Raw genomic sequence first — 18,091 nt, 5'->3', positions numbered from 1 at the left:
TCATCATATCAACGAATAATATCAAATGATATTATTAGCATCGTATCAATGAAGTGATGAAGCCTCACGTATTTTAATGAGATGATCATGGGGTTAATTATAGCTTATGCATTTTTTACATGAGGTTATAGCCACAGAAATTATTTAATAATACCAGAGGAGATGTCATTTTGACAGATTCACATTTTCCCAGTAATGACCATGATATCTAGATGTCTGTGTTATTCACAAATTGTAATATGGGTTCCTTGAGTTTTTCAACCATTAAAAGTGAAGTTTAACCAGTGGCCATGTATGTATTCACTTAGTACATTCATTCATTCATTTTGGACTCCACTCACCTTAAAAATAATTTAAGACAGGGGTACCTGGGTGGTTCAGTTGGTTAAGCAACCGACTCTTGATTTCAGCTCGGGTCATCATCTCAGGGTCTTCAGATCAAGCCCCGAGTCAGGCTCTGCACTGAGCATGGAGCCTGTTTAAGATTCTCTCTCCCTCTTCCTCTTTGGCTACCCAGCTTGATATCTCTCTCTCTTGTACTAAAAAAAAAAAAAAAGTTGGTGAGGGGATAATTGTCCTCACAATTTATGAGATAACTAACCTTCACTGAAAACAATAAGGATATCATTAAAAATTGAATATGTATTGAGTGCTTCCTACATGCCAGGCATATTAACACAGTGGTTTATATGCATCATCTCATTTAAACCTCACATCAACCCTACAAGGTGGGCGCTATAGTAACCCTGATGTAAAAGCAAGGAAAGCTGAGACAGTTAAATAGCATGGTCATGGCCTCAGAGATAAAAATGGCAGATTTGAACTTAAATCCAGACCTTGGTAAACCAAACTCCTTAGCATTTAGCAACTCCCCTGTCTCCTTAGCCTTACTGAGCTATCTCATGGGATTGTTGCCACTGAGATTTCTTTCTCCTGCCCTTCTTAACTTGAAATCATACTCCACTCATTGTCTCCACTTTGTTAGCTCTGAAACGTGTATGTATGTGAGTGTGTATATGTGTATATGTCTAATGTTTATATGTGAATATATATGTGTGTATGTATATTTGTGTATGATCATGTGTGTATATATTGTGTGAATGTGTGCGTATATGTATGTGAATATGTGTGTATATGGGTATGTGTGGGTATGTTTGTATGTGAAAATGTGTATATGTGGGATGTATATGAGGATATGTGTATGTTTCTTTCTCCAGACTAGGGCAATTTGAGGACAGGGACTGGTTCTTGCCCATCCTTACATCCCCTGATCAAACCTGATGCCTTCCAATTCCATAATTTTTGTTGAATAATGAATGAAACCAAAAAAACTTTATACCTACTGAAAGTAAATCACATGTCAATTTCTTTCCCCTTCCTTATTTCTAATTTAGGCAGCAAATTTACTAGTACATTCTTTAAATGCTACTGTGTAGGTTACATGCAAATAGCAAATTCCTTTGGTGTACAAGTACTCTGTGGCATAAATACATTTTTCTCTCCTTGTGGAGTTCTATTTTCAGGAAGCATTTTTTCAGGTATTTTTAAGAAAGTAACCTGCAATTATAGCAATTATTCTCCTAAAATAGGATTGTGTGTCATTCAGAAATTCCAAATCCGATTTTTGGTTATTTTTTTCCTATTTTAAAAGTAAACAAATCACCTGATTTAAGCTGTTTTTGTCTCAAAAGGGGACTCTAAAAATATCCTCCTTTCTACCTCATCTCCCTTTTTGCGTCATACAGAATCGTTACACTCACACTCCCACCCTCTCTTCATTCCTAGCTACTTCTGCTGAAATGAATCATAAGCATTTGGCAGTGTAATGATAAGTCTTAATATGTTCAAATCTTGAGAAAATAAAAAATGAAAACTGTACAGATAGACACTAACATCTTTTGAACTTTAAGGACTTGGATGGTCAATATTGAATTTATTTCACTTAGACATTAACTAGCTACAGCACCAGGCAATGAACCCCCTGTGATTGATAAAAGCCTTTGTGCTATTCTATTGCTTCATACTGTTATGTATTATATTTCTTCTGTCTTTGTTTCATAAGACATATGCTGGATGTGACACTTCTGAGCACTGGCTCAAAATTATTTGTCCTGTCATTAACTGACTCCATGGGCAAGTCACTCCTCAATACTTTGTGGCTTATGCACGAGTTTCAGTTTTAACAGAGGTGGCTTCAGGGAAATGAAACCATTCAGAATCACCAAGAAAATAGGATAACTGCTCAGATTGTAGTAATTTGCCTCTTTAAAATGATCTTATGATCTCTAAGAGCCCTTGTAACTATAAAATTCTGTTTTCATTGTGCCCCTAACTTTAGTTGTGTTATATATTAGTAATTGTGTCCATTTTTAGGATATAATTGTGACTGAAGAGTAAATAAATGCAGCTGGAATTTTAAAAAGAAGGGCATGTCTATCAAAAAATCACTGAGAATCCTGTTTGCGCTGCAAATTATTCTTGAAATAACCCTTAAGAAATTTACCAAGTGAGAAAGGAAAGCCCACTATATGCATTGTGAGGGGAGGGAGGGATATTTTCAGAGTAAAGTCAACGCCTGTCTTCCAGAAGAAATGTTCAGGTTTTTGCTCTTAAGAAATAACGTCCCAACTCCTTACCACTGTCTCCCACTCTTCCTCATTTCCTCTTCTAATCTTCCAGAACCTGGCACCTCACCCAGGTCTTTAATGAAAACTTTGTTACTACGCATTCCTGTTTCACAAAGCTGTCACAGCAATTACAAACCGCAATTTGTGGCTTATTGCAGTATATTATTAACACAATCATGAGACACTGCCATTTGTCTGGAAAACAAAATCTTTTCTATTTCTGTGGCTCGTTTTGCATGTTGCTACAGGAGGAAATTAACCAATATAGACTCCTATTAGAAGTATATTTATTCTCAAGTTTTTATCCATGTGAACTTCATAAAACAGCCATTTCTAACAAAAACAGACCAATTATTTGTGATTAAGTGTTCAGCTGAATACAAAATATGTATTCCAAAGTTGACTCTTCAAATAACTATTTAGAATTGCCACCTTTTATCCATTCCCTCCCTCAACAAACAGTGTCAATTTTCTGCTATATGCCAGGCAGTATCCTAGCGACTGGGGAATCAGAATCAAAACAGATTAAAAAAAAAAAAAAAAAAAAAAAAAAACTAACAAAAATCTGTACCTCTTGGAATTTATATTGTAGATGGGTAATAATAAGAGATATTATCTTCTAGTCCAGCGCTCAACTAGGGGTGATTTTATCTGTCCCCCCAGAAATTTGGCAATTTCTGAGGGCAGTTTTGCTTGTCACAACTGGGGAGAAGGGGTGCTGCTAACATCTGGTGAGTAGAGGCCAGCAATGCTGCTAAACATCCTACATAGGCAGTATGGGACAGCCCTCCACCCCACCCCCAATAAAAAACTATCCAGCTGAGATTGAGAAACCTGGGACTAATCTTTAATGTTAGAAGTCAGAATGTTGGATACCCTTAAGAGAGTAGTAGCTGGAAGAGGGCCTAAGGTGAGGGAGGCTTCTGGATGCTGATTACATGAGTGGATTTATTATGCAAAAATCCACTAAACTCTGTTTTTATGATTTGTGTGTTTTTCCATAGGTATAATTTAACATGTATAGCCACTACATTCTTTGAAACTCTTTCCAACAAGAGTGAGGGGTCTATGTCCCCTGCCCTGTAACCTTATATCTGTGACTGCTTAACCAATGTAATATAGCAGGGTCTGTGCCAGCTTCCAGATCCAGACCTTAGGAGATTGACAGTTTCTACTTCCTGTCACTTGGGATGCTTACTCTTGGGTACCAACCACCATGCTCCTCAGAAGCCCAAACAATCCATGGAGAGGCCCTTGTGGAGATACCCCCAGGCCCTCAAAACTGATTGACCTTCAACCTGACAGCCAGCATCAACTTGCCAGCAATGTGAGTAAACCATCCTGAACTTGGTCTTCCAGCCTCTACTCAAACTACCTCAGCTGACATCAAGTGGAGAAACCTAAGCCTCCCCCACTGAGCCTTGCCCAAATTGCAGATTCATGAACTAAATAAGTAATGGCTGTTAATTTAAGCCATTAAGTTTTAGGGAAGTTTGTTAAGCAACAATCTGTAACTGGAACAATGTTAAGTAAATCAAAATTTTACTTTAGAAAGGAGAACTATAGCCATATAGCTTTGGGAAATTCTTGGTTAAATACAGTTTTAAAGTCTTTCTTACTGTAGGGGCACCTAGGTGGCTCAGTCGGTTGAGCATCTGACTCTTGATTTCCTTCAGGTTATGATCCCAGAGTCGTGGGATCAAGCTCCATGCTTGGGATTCTCTCTCCCTCTGCCCCACCCTTGCATGTGTGTATGCCTAAACTGTCTCTCTCAAATAAATAAAGTCTGTCTTACTGTAGAACTTTTAATGGGCTAATGTGTTTTGTGTTTCTGTACAAGAGTAGCCAGTGTTTCTCAAACATTTTTAACCCCAGAATCTATATTTTCAGGCATCATCTTGCAGGATTGGTGCTCAATGGATCAGACTTTAAGAAAACTACGCTAACGTAATTTTAAGAAAATTACGCTACGTAATTCAGAGTTAATATCAGCATAAGTTTAACTGGAAAATTCATCTGTAATGCAGTTAATTCTGATAATAAGGTGAAATAATCTTAAATTTGCCTAATGAAAAATTATCTAATTATTTGAAAAGTTGTAATGGTAGTTTAAAAGATTAGATGACATACCAATAGTTATTTCAAAGTCCCTGAGATCATAATCAATGGCTACATAAATTTAAAAAAGAAAAGCCACTGAATTATGTTTTACTTAGAAAATAATAGTAGCAATGTATACCTTGATGCTGAATGTTATAAAATGCTTTCCATGTTTTTTTAAATTCTCACTTGATCTTAAGTTGAACTCTACAACATACTTCTAATATACCTTTGGAAATTTGGCTGTTTGTCTTGTCCTTAAAAAGTAACACTGGATGGAAATGGATAAATTGAGGAAATATATCCTGGCTCATGGCTAGTGGAGCTCAAGTTTATTCTTCATTGTCATCATCCAAAATTAAATGGAGGTTGTGTTTTTTGTTTTCTTCTCAAAGACCAATCCCCATGTCCTCCATATCTCAGCTCGGGCATTTCATTTCAGCATGAGGGAACTTTGGAATAAAAACACAATGTTAGGGGCACCTGGGTGGCTCAGTTCATTGTCCAACTTCAGCTTAGATCATGACCTCACGGTTCATGAGTTCAAGACCCGTGCTGGCAGTGTGGAGCTTGCTTGGGATTCTTGCTCTCCCCTCTCTCTCTTGCCCTCCCTTGCTCATACTTTCTCTCTCTCTCAAAATAAATAAATAAGCAACTTTAAAAAAAAACAGTGTTAAAGTATAGCATTATGAAGGCTAGGATGCTGACCAGTTTTTCAGGAGCCCCTTGCCATCATTCCCCTTTAACCTTTCAAATGCTCTGCTGGAGCCTGACCTCTGGAGGTAGAGTTCTCCACTCAGTCTTTTATTCCATGCTTACCCTGGATCTACAGTGCCCTGCTTTCCATCCCAGAGCCTTACTACCAAGTCTTAACCACCCTGATCCATGCCTGATTGCTGGAAAAGTTATTTTCTGTATGAACCTTCACGTTCAAATTGTGCTGACACTAATCACCTCACTTCCAAACCAACTGAGTTAGGAATTCTGGTTTCTAGATTTCTCCTTGGCTTGTAGAAAGACCATTTGTTTGGCTTTTGTGCATCACACAGAAGCACACTACCAAAAGGGCAGGAGAAGGCTGAAATCCAGCCTACCTTTCATTAACTAGGCTGAGTGTCTGGGAGTCTGTCAGCCCAAAAGGACATCTTTTTCTGGATTTAACAAAGATAATTTATAAAGTAGTGTTTGTGCTGGCTTCTACCATAGGTCTCCGTGTAGTCATTTGAACAGCCAGGATGTTCTCTTTTCCTATCTTTTCTGTTACCTTAGGCTCTGTCCCATTCTATACTATATCAGACATGTCCACTAAATATTAGAGATTTGACTGAGTGATTTGTAAAACATTCTGTGCCCTCACATTCTATGATTCTGTATTCTGTTCTTGCTAATTCTGGGCCCTCACATTCTATGATTCTGTATTCTGTTCTTTCTAATTCTGTGCCCTCACGTTCTATGATTCTGTATTCTGTGCTTGCTATCTTGCCTCTTCTTATGGACCCAGTGCTCTGTCCCTCTGGCTGGCAGGCTGTCATCTAATCTAATGCCCTGCTACAGTATAATTTTCAGCTCTTTCTGACCCACCCAGACATCATCCCCTTTTACAACAACCTTATTTTAAAGATGCCCAAACACCCAATTAAAATTTTAAAGGCAAATCCTTTAAAATTGACATCTATTATATCCACTGACATCTATTATAACTTTTTTAAATAGTTGAAAACTATGATCACTTTTTAATCAGGTCATTTTCTTTTCAGAGAAAAAATCTAAAATAATAGTAACAGGTTGTAAATACCTCACCGAGGACAGGAGAAGATGGATGTCCCAGCTCAGAGAGCTAATTCGTTCTTCCTCTGCCTTTTTGCTCTATACAGGCCCTCAGCAGGTGAATGATGTCCACCTGCCTTGGCGAGGGCAGACTTCCTTTGCTCACTGTGCCAATTTAGATGCTGGCCTTTCCACAACACCCTCACAGACACACCCAGGAATAAGGTTTTACCAGCTACCTCAGCGTCACTTAGCCCAGTTGACTTTATACGTAAAGTTAACACGGCGCCATGCCACATAACACTACTTGGAACTGTTAGATGCATACAACGAAATGGATGAATCTGAAAAAATTGTACTAGTGAAAGAAGCTGTGACAAAAGGGTACATTCCATTTGTACTGTGAATGGAAACTAGAATACAAATTAAACTATAGTGATGAAAGATAGATATCGATGGTTGTCTGGAGGCAGGTGAGAGAGAAATTACAGAGTCATATGGAAACTTGGAGGGGAGCAGTAAATATGCGCCTTATTTTGATTATGGTGATAGATTCACAGGTGAAGATATATGTCAAAACCTACCAAATTGTACAGTTTAAACATACAATGTATTGTGCCAATTATACCTTGATGAAACTGAAAAACTTACTTTAATGATGCTATCTAATCAAATAATAACCTAATCAAGGCATCATTACAATTATAATCAATTAATAATTATTGTGACTTTGTATCTTATTCCAAATCAACTCATATTGTCTTAATAATAATAAAAAACCCAGGTTTACATTATGGCTATGCACATAACTAAAGTTTACACTCAGAGTCCCCAGGTGAAACATTAAGAAATGGTCCTTCAGGGGCGCCTGGGTGGCGCAGTCGGTTGAGCGTCCGACTTCAGCCAGGTCACGATCTCGCGGTCCGTGAGTTCGAGCCCTGCGTCGGGCTCTGGGCTGATGGCTCAGAGCCTGGAGCCTGTTTCCGATTCTGTGTCTCCCTCTCTCTCTGACCCTCCCCCGTTCATGCTCTGTCTCTCTCTGTCCCAAAAATAAAAAAAATAAAAAAAAAAATTAAAAAAAAAAAAAAAAAAAGAAATGGTCCTTCACTCTAATTGAAAATTGAAAATCCATTTTCATAGAAAAGACAAATGGAGGGATGACCTGAGTGGGCTTTGGTACCCCCAATATCCCCATTGACAACCATTCCTTCCATTCTTTGAAATGGACATATTTTATAGACACAGTTTTTCTGAATGGTATATAAAGTGCTATGTAAATAAAGCTTGGAAGTAAGTCCTCGAGCCTCCAGTTCCAAATAAACTATCCATAAGCCCCCTATCACCACATACAATTCTGGGTCACCACTAGGAGAGACTTCCCCCTTTTTGTGACCCTTCCTATAATACAGAAGCCACTTGGGTGGTTTTTATACCTGTGATTAGCACCAATAATTATGCTGAGATTTGTAGAACATTTTGCTTCTAATCAGTATTCACTGAATTTCTCAAAATGTAGGCTTCAAGTGGAAACCTGCAAGTTCTTTGCTCTCATTGAAACTTTCTGCCTCACTCAGGAGACCATCCTAATTCCGTTCTACAGCTTTGCCTTTCAAATGTTTGCTGGTTCACATAACAACAAGGATTAGGGAATTATTAAAGGATAAAGACTGCTTTGAAGCTAAGTATTACTGCCATCCAATTCCAGCCCCACCGATCTAGCTAAACCCACAAACTGAGAAGCACTAGCTCTTTCAGAGTGCTTTCCTTGTCTTCCTCTCAAGTCTCATGATTTACTTTCCCAAAGGGAGGTTATGTTCCATTATGTTTTGATAGCATCCAGATTCTCCAGATAAACTCATTTACAACGTGGTATACTCCCGTAAACCAGGCCAACTGAATTATTTTCAAATTACTCACCCCTTTATTGAGCTGGCAAAACAAGCTAGCTGGATTATTAATATAAAAGCACTGTAAGGTGATATGCTTCTTCAGCTTCAATGAAACATCAATTTTATAAAATAATGAGCGCTTCTGCGTAGTCAACGCATAACTCTTTATGTGCTACACAGAAGTAAAAATTCACTATTCTCTCAACCAGAGCAGGTAGTAAATTAACCAGAGGATTTAACACTGTTTCAGTAACAGTGTCAAGCAATGAGAGGATGGAATTAGGGTTTGGAAGAAAGGAAAGAAGGTAGGAAGGAAGGAAGGAACGAAGGAAGGAAAGAAAGGAAAGAAGGAAGGAAGGGAAGAAGAAAGGACAGTAATGTTTCTGATATAAAAGACATTTCATCATTTACAATTTGCTTAACATGAGTTAAGAGTGCAAGAGGACACACAGTTAAATGATGCTGGTCGATATTTTAATATGAGAAGCCAGAGTTGAGGACCAAAGCCAAAGACAGGTGCTATCCTTAGCTGTATCAGCTATCTTTGAAAGGGCTAACAGTGTGGAGTTTTACTGACAAATTTGAAGCATCATTGGACCTGCAAAAAACAGGCTTTGCTACAGATGTGGTACTGAATGTGTTACCCAGTTTCCTCTTTCAGGTCTAAGGGTTTATTTCCTCAGGCAATGGGGGGTCAGTTCTCTACAGAATTGACTCCTCCAAAAAGTTTCCTTTCCCCAGCCCACAAGGTCTTCCTGAGATAGTCTCAGCCATTGACTGGTTAATGCCAGATGCCACAAGTCCTGGCCCTCCCACCTCGCAGCAGGACAGCTCTGAAGGGCCATCCCAACCCTGGAAATCACAATGGGTTTAGCTGAGGCTTTTGTTGAGACTGTTTCACAGTCTACCTTCTTCCCACCTGATCCTGCTTCCTTCCCTTCCACAGATGTTGAACCCAAGAGTGTTTGCCAAGCAATAAACTTATAGCACACTTATCTCTGTCTCTGAGCTGGCTTCCCCAGAACCCTCTTTCTCCCCCAGCTTTTAGTGAGACATAACTGACATATAACACTGTGTGATTTTGAGGGGTACAACGTGTTGACTTATATACTGCAAAATGACTGCTATTATAGCCTTTAGCTAACACCTCCATCATATCACATAATTACCATTTCTTCTTTGTGGTGAGAACATTTTAGATCTACTCTCTTAGTAACTTTCAAGTGCATAATGCAGTACTATTAACTATAATCACAATGCTGCACATTAGATCCCCAGGACTTATTCATCTGGGAGCCTGTATTCTTTTTTTTTAAATCATTGTTTTGTTTTGTTTTTAAGTTTATTTATTTATTTTGAGAGAGACAGAGACAGTGCAAGTGGGAGAGGGGATGAGAGAGGGAGAGAGAGAGAATCCCAAGCAGGCTCCAAAGCACCACCAGCACAGAGCCCAACACGGGGCTCGATCCCACGAAACTGGGAGATCACGACCTGAGCCAAAACCAAGAATTGGGCACTCAACTGACTGAGCCACCCAGGTGCCCCCGAGAGCTTGTATTCTTTGACCAACATCTCCCTTTTTCCCCTACCCTGCAGCCCCTGGTAGCCATCATTCTAGTCTGTTTCTATGGGTTTAGCTCTTTTAGATTCCACATATAAGTGATATCATACAGTAGTTGTCTCTCTCTGATTTATTTCACTTAGCCTTCAAGTTCCATCCATGTTCTTGCAAACACAGAATCTTTTTCTTTCTCACAGCTGAATAATATCCCATTGCATATATATACACACATATATATACCACACACACTATATGTGTATACATATACTATATGTATATGTATGTATATATATATATATGTCTGTGTGTGTATATATATATATATATGTCTGTGTGTGTATATATATATATATATATGTCTGTGTGTGTATATATATATATATATATATATATATATGTCTGTGTGTATATATATATATATAGCCACATCTTTATCCATTTATTCATTGACAGACACTTAGGTAGTTTCCATATCTTGGCTCTTGTGAATAATGCTGCAATGAACAGGGGAGCCAAAACCCCTTTTATTTATTTTCATCTTATTTTAAAATTATAAACAACAAAATGGGATATAAAGTGGAAGATTAAAATCCCACACCCCCCCCCCACTCCCTTAGTTTCCTACAAGGACCACTGTTAACTGTTGCTTGTATGTCCTTCCAGAAATGTCCTCTAAGTCTACAACCATATCTATGTCATATATATGTCACTTTTTTGTATGAATGAGAGTATAATATGTAAGGTTTATGCAACCTGATTGGTTTCATTTAAATATATTCTGCTTATCTTACCGTATCAGTATACATTTCTTCAGAGTGGTTCCGTATTATATTATACAGATAAACCATTATTTTTTAAACAAACTTTCCTGCATGAGTAGGTAGGTAGTTTTTGTTTTTCCCCTTTCACAGATAATATTTGCAAGGAACATCCTTGAATGTTATCTCTCCCCATTTATGTGGTATATCTATAGTGTAAATGTGTAGAAGTAGAATTAATTCCTAGATCCAATGCTGTGAGAACTACAAAAAATTTTAAGATATGCCAAATCATTTCCCTAAAAAGCAACCCCAATTTAAATTTCAAATATTCCTCAAATCAGTGCAAAAGAATGCCTCTTTCCTCACATCCTCATCAGCCGTGGGCATAACAAGATGTTTTAATCTTTGCCAATAACAATAGATAGGAAATATTACTTCATAGTAATATAAACATATAAGATGCCTTTGTGTGAACTTTAAAAAGGTGTCCACCGGTTGAATGAATTTTAAAAATACCTTTCCCCCTCCCCACAACCTTCTAGGTAGACAGAGGCCATGCCAAAAGATGGAATTTGGCATTCAGAATTTCATTTTCACCCCACTCTCCTCCTTGTCCAGTCATCTTTGCACAGTGCTCAGGCCAAACAAATGTGCATGCAGCCCTGAAAACTTATTGTTTCAAATTGCATTTCTTTAACTATGAGGCAAGCTCATACAACCCTCAGTGTTTTTATTGGTCATTTGTTTTTCATTTTTCCTTTATGAAGAGCTGTTCTGAGTAGCTGAAAATCCAGTAAGGCAGTATTCTCATGAATCTGTGTAATACCCCAATAACACAGATGAATAGTCCATGATAATATCATTTGGCATTTTACATACTGCATTGAAACAAGTTGTGTTTGCATTTAGTCATTCCAGGCCATTAGCTCATCTGCCCCAACTGCAGTTGTATATCCAAATGTACGAAGCAATTCCTAGATATTTGTCCTCTTTTAAAAGTACTAGAAGTAATGATAATGGTAACAGATACCAGTGCCTAGTATATGGGGAGCATTTCAGAAGACAGTATAGCCTAGAGACCCCCCCCCCCACTAGCTGTGCCTAAACTGTGGCACACATTCTGAGGTCTCATTGACTATATTCTGGCCTCTGCTCTGCCTCTTACAAACTGTGCAGCTTGGACAATTTGCTTTACCTGTCTGAAACTTAAGTCTCCTCACCTCTACAATGGGGCTAACAATAATAGTACCTCCCTGATGGGGTTGTGGTAAAGATTAAATGATACAGTATATGAAAAGCACTCAATATGGCACCTGGTGATTAATCAGTGTTCAACAATTGTGAGCTATGTTGACTGAGTGTCATACGTACATTATATGACTCTCCTGATTTAACCTAACGAACTTCGGTGATTCCCTTTGGCCAGCACAATAATGTTATTTTGGAAGTGTTCCTTAGAAGTGTAGAGGCACCCAGGGGCTGCCAGAGGGAAAAGGAATGTGAGAGAGCTAAGGCCAGGAAGGCTTCTAGAACCTTCAATCAGAATAGTTCCACTTGTTTTTTTTTTTTTAAGTTTATTTATTTATCTTGAGAGAGAGACAGAGCAAGCAAGAGAGCAGGGGAGGGACAGAGAGAGAATCCTAAGTAGGCTCCACACTATAAACAAGGAGCCACACCCAACGCAGGGCTCGATCCCCCCAGACCATGAGATCATGACCTGAGCTGAAATCAAGTGTCAGATGTTCAACCAGCTGAGCCACCCAGGCACCCCAGAATAGTTCCACTTTAATAGGTCTTTTATACTGGGATTCCAAATAAAACTTAATATGAAACAAGTGTCCTTTTTTTTTTTTTTTTTTTTTTTTTTAAGTGAAACTTATCCTGAGCCACGGGGTTGGGGGAAAATCCTGGCCTTCAAGGTCTTCCATAGTTTGGCTTTAACCTACTTTTCCATATTTATCTTCGCTGACAGCTACAAACATCCTATTCATACAATGGTTTGTTTGCTGCCTGCACCCTATTATTCCTTAGAGATGGGCCAATTGTCATTTATCTTGGTATTTGCAGAGACTAGCAGAGTGCCTGACACCTAACAGACAGTAAGTATTTGTTAGATCAATAAATCAGTAAATGAACCCTCCTTTTCAGTTAAATTTGTCTCCTAGACACCTCTCAAGTGTGTCTTGTTTCTTTCGGGGCCTTTGCTCATGGAGATGCCCTTGTCCAGAATGCCTCTCACCATCTTACCTCCACTAAATTCTTAATTCAATCTTTTTCAAAAAAAAATTTTTTTTAACATTTATTTATTTTTGAGAAACAGTGAGACAAAGTGTGAGCGGGGTATGGGCAGAGAGAGAAGGAGACACAGAATCTGAAGCAGGCTCCAAGCAAGCAGTCAGCACAGAACCTGATGCGGGGCTCGAACCCACAAACTGTGACATCATGATCTGAGCCAAAGTGGGATGCTCAACCGACTGAGCCACCCAGGTGCCCCCTTAATTCAGTCTTTAAGACTAAAATAAAATGACAGGTTTCCTAAAACCCGAGGTTTCCTATAATGGCCCTTCTAGTTATAAAACCTCCTTCCTCTCAACTCCATGGTTTATGAGTTGCCTGTAAATTCACTTAGTACTTGAGCATGGATTACTTTCTACTGACATTATCTGCGTATCTTATTTTCCTGTTGTGGAGAGCAGTGACTGTCTTAAAGTCTTTATTTCCCCTTCATTGCTTAGCCCAGTCTCATACATAGCATGTGCTCAATAAACATTTAAAGAATGGATTAACAAACAAATGAATAAATCAATATTTGATCCTTTGATATCCCAGCCAACATACCCCCAGAAATTGGGGGTTATACAACAGGAAGTGAGAGTGAGACGTTGATTCTCAAAAGTTTCAAATACGGGACTCCTAGCAATGAACATTTGTGCTCCTGGGGCAGGCAGATGAGGAAATCCTCAATTCCATACCTATCAAGTGACAATCGTATAGTTTTACAATAGCGTGAGGTTAAATGTAGGTCACAAAGCAAAAATAAAAGAAAGTATTTTTTTACTCTCTACTAACAGGATGATAACATGTTTGGAGACAAATCCCTTCTTTCTGCATCTTCTACGAAGTAAAAGCTGGGCAGCATAAGAAACTGCCTTCTATGAAGAACATCTATAAAGAACAGTGTTTCAGATATCTATTCCTAGTAACAAACCATTCCCAAAAATGGTAACTTAAAATATTGATGTTATATTATGTCTCACAATCCTATGGGTTGACAATCGGGAGTCCTCTTTTTCAGACTCAGCTGGGGTCACTTATGTGGCTGCAGTCATCTGACCCCTTGTCTGGAGCAAGATGGTCTCCCGTGTTTGGCAGTTGGAGCTAGCTGTCTGTTGCGGCCCAATGGCCATCCTTCATGTAGGCCAAACCAGGCTTCTGCACAGCGCAGAGCGTCTCAGGATTTCAAGATGGTAAAGGCAGAAGCTGCAAGGTCTCTTAAGGTCTAGGTGGTGAAATTCACACAGCATCGCTTCTGTCACATTCTGTTAGTCAAAGAAAGTCACAAAGCCAGCCCAGTTTCAAGTGGTAGAAAATTAGACTCCATTTATTGATGGTAAGAGCAGCCAAGTCACATGGCAAAGGGGCATGGATGTCAGGAAGTGAGATTCCTCGAGGGGCCATTATAATGACCTCCAACAGGCAGATCTATACACTTCATTAATGTTGCTCATCCCATTTATACACCCCCCCATTATTCTAGGGAGTGAGAACCACCTGAATATTTTTAGTCAATGGAGACTAACTTCCGTGTTTTTTTTTTAATTAAAAAAAATAATACAGACTCATGGGAGAAAATTTAGAAATCTTGCCAAAGCAAAGGAAAGAAAATAGCAATCACCCATAATCCCACCACCACCAAAATAACCACTGTTAGGATTTAGGTATATATCCATCCAGACTTATTACAAAACACTAGGATTAATATATAGGCTACCTGAACTATTTACAATTGTACACTTTCTTCCCAGGCACTGTGCTGTGTAGTTTGCATAGGTAATCTCAGTTCACATTCACCACAATCCTATGAGATAGATACTATCATTATTTCCATTTTACAGAAGAGAAAATTAAGACTTAGAGATGTTAGCTGACTTGCCTAATGTCATGTATACACATACATGAATATACACATACATCAATCATAGTGTTATAAACTCCCTTTTCCATATAATTTTACAACATGCAAATACGCTTACTTGATAGCTTTTGAATGGACTAAATCAAAATTGAAAAGCAACAATGACTTTACATTATTTGAGATTTGGGTTCCTCTCCATGATTGCTTCTTGAGTCTGTCAGGTGCTTGCAGATTAGAACAAAATAATGATGTGTGCCCTTCACAGCAAGGCACTAGCTTTGAAATTTTAATCTTTTATAAGAGCCTCAAGGCTCCATTTTGGCAAAGTTGGTTTGTGGAGAAAATAACATCTGAATTTTTTTTGATGTTATGACACATTTCCTAAAAGCCCGACAGCGGGAGTGCAAAGTTGGAACATGTCCATTCCTCCAAAGAGTTGAAGAGTGGGAAGTGACAGGCATCAAGGACCACAGTGAAACTAAAAATCTTTCCAGGGATAAGATGTTTGTTTTTTGATACAAGATACTAAATTGATCATCTAGTGCTCAGTAAATGAATATGTCCAATGACATGTGCCTTACATTTCCATCTTTAATATCCAAAGTTTGTACATTCTCAGGCAAAAATTGGCAGGGATTTGTGGAGGTAGGAGGAAAGTGGCAGGTGGAAAGGTTTGGGAAGAAAAACAGTAAGATCCCTTTTTACATGAAATTGTAGGTTAATAACATGAGAAGATGTGAACATAGCAAATGTAATACAAGAACCAATATAAGCATACAAAATACACTGAAGTACTTTGCAATTACTTTCTAAGTTTGGTGCTCATTTGTTCTTGTTTGTGGAAGGGTGACTTGGTTATGATTCACCTCAATTTCTAGCCATCAGAAATAAAAGATTCAGCATGCTTTGCTGGATGGATTTTTAAAGATTAAGCCCTTTAATCCAATTACTAAAATTGTGCTCACAGTTCTCATTTCCAGCTAGCAATATAATAATAAAGATAAATTTATGAACAAGGCATTTACTAATAAAGAAGAGAAATTTGTATAGGCCTAATGCAGCTTTTTTACTTTGCAGATATCATAGCGTTTTCACCATTGGTGGAAGAAACCAATTAAACAGAATGACCTTTCCATGTGCTGTTGGTTATGCAGCCCTCCTGTTGAGTATTTACCTTTGGAAACAAGAAACCTTCGATTCCTAAATTCCTCTTTCATAGCATTATGATATGCCCAATCAAGTAAAGATTTAATGCTGGAAGTTTGGTTATATTTTAAGACACTATTGCTAAATAAGTTCTTTCTCAGATGCCAATTACAACAGATTGGAAATGGCTGCCTAAAATACTGAGTTGAAATGGATTCTGAGGTTGAGTGTCGGAGTTCAAAAGGAGAGTTCTGAGATCATTAGTGACTGCCGCCACTGGCGGGCTCCCCAGGGAACAGCAGTGGCCAGGCCTCATTGTTATCTCTGCTAAGATGTAAGAAAATATTACTTTACATGGAAACATGTTTGATATTAATATTCTTTCTTCAAGATCAACATGTATTTATTGAGCAACAACTTTGTTCCAGAAATATTCTAGGTACTGAGGACACAGCAGTGAACACACACACACACACACACACACACACACACACATTTGAATATATCATTTTACTGTTTTCAAAGATTTTTAAATTTTTTTAATTTATTTTTTTAAATGTTTATTTTTGAGAGAGAGGAGCATGAGCGGGGGAGGGGCAGAGAGAGAGAGGGAGACGCAGACTCTGAAGCAGGCTCCAGGCTTTGAGCTGTCAGCACAGAGCTCGATGCAGGGCTCGAATTCACGAACTGTGAGATCATGACCTGAGCTGAAGTCGAACGTTCAACCGACTGAACCACCCAGGCACCCCAATTTTCAAAGATTTTTTTAAGATGATATCTCATTTAGTCTTCACAATAGCTTGGCAAAATAGGTAAAACAGATGGTGATATCAATATATTACAAAAGAGGAGACTAAAACATAAAAAGATTGAATATAATTCTTTAGCTTAAATGTATCCATTAAAAAATAGAAACAAAACACAGCAAAATACTAATGGTGAGTGTTTAAAGGCATTTTCACTAAAATTAAGAATAAGCTTAGCTATTTCCATGCAGTACCATGTAAGAGCAATGTAAGAATTGGAAAGGAAGAACCAAAGCCGTTCTTATTATATAGATTGTCTACAAATTCCAAGGATTCTACAGACACAATACGAGGGCACAAGAACATTTCTGGGTACATAATCAACATGTGAAAATCAACAGTATTTCTCTCCATCATTGGTACTAACCAGAAAATGTAGTAGTAAAAAAACTCATTGTCAACCACAATAACAAAAACAACGATAAGCAAACGCAATTTCAACCAAAAATCCCGGTTTAGTTATTTGTAGAATTTGATAAGATCAACCTAAAGTTCATATTGAAATACAAAGGGATAACAATAGATAAGATAATAATGAAGATCAAGATGGAGGGATACTCACACTATCAGATATCAAGACTTATAACATTATAGTAGTTAAGACAGTATGGCCTTGACCCAGGGACAGACAAATAAACCAATGCAACAGATTAAAGAGCCTGTTAATGAGACCCCTGCATAAATGGACACTTGATACATGGCAAAATTGTATTACCATCAATGGAATGGAAAAGACGAACCACTCAATAAATGGTCTTGGGGAATCAGCTATTTTTACGGAAAAAAAAAATGTTCTTACATGACACACACACACATTATTACAGGTGGATTAAAAACTTAAAAAGTAAAAAGCAAGTCTTTAAAAAAAACAGTCTTTCAAAAGGAGGGGTGCCTGGGTGGCTCAGACAGTTAAGCATCTGACTTCGGTTCAGGTCATGATCTTGCAGTTAATGAGTTTGAGCCCCATATCCGGCTCTGTGCTGACAGCTCAGAGCCTGGAGCCTGCTTCGGATTCTGTGTCTCCCTCTCTCTCTGCACCACCCCCCCCCCCGACGCTTGCACTCTGTCTCTGCTTCTCTCAAAAATAACTAAACATTGAAATTTTTTAAATTTAAATATTTCAAAAGGAAATATAGAAAAATATCATTATGACCTTGAGATAGGAAAGAACTTTTACACCAAGCAGAAAAACAAAACTGACAAATTTAAACTTCCATATAACAAAGATAATTTAAACAAAGAAAAAAAGATAAGCTACAGGTTTGGAGAAAGTATTGCAGGAAATGTAACTGATAAGAT

The 18,091-nt window shown here is 38.2% G+C and overlaps 1 long non-coding RNA gene across 1 annotated transcript; it reads left to right on the top strand.

Moving 5' to 3' along the window:
• The first annotated feature begins 3,661 nt into the window (after positions 1 to 3,661).
• LOC122232137 lies at positions 3,662 to 15,996 on the top strand. The gene is made up of 3 exons (XR_006209498.1): positions 3,662 to 3,954; positions 13,777 to 13,927; positions 15,918 to 15,996. It is a non-coding gene; the product is annotated as an uncharacterized LOC122232137 (long non-coding RNA).
• The last annotated feature ends 2,095 nt before the right edge of the window (positions 15,997 to 18,091 follow it).

This window comes from Panthera tigris, chromosome D2, assembly GCF_018350195.1.
Source record: "Panthera tigris isolate Pti1 chromosome D2, P.tigris_Pti1_mat1.1, whole genome shotgun sequence".
Lineage (NCBI taxonomy): Eukaryota > Metazoa > Chordata > Mammalia > Carnivora > Felidae > Panthera > Panthera tigris.
This window is presented reverse-complemented; position numbering and strand designations above follow the sequence as displayed.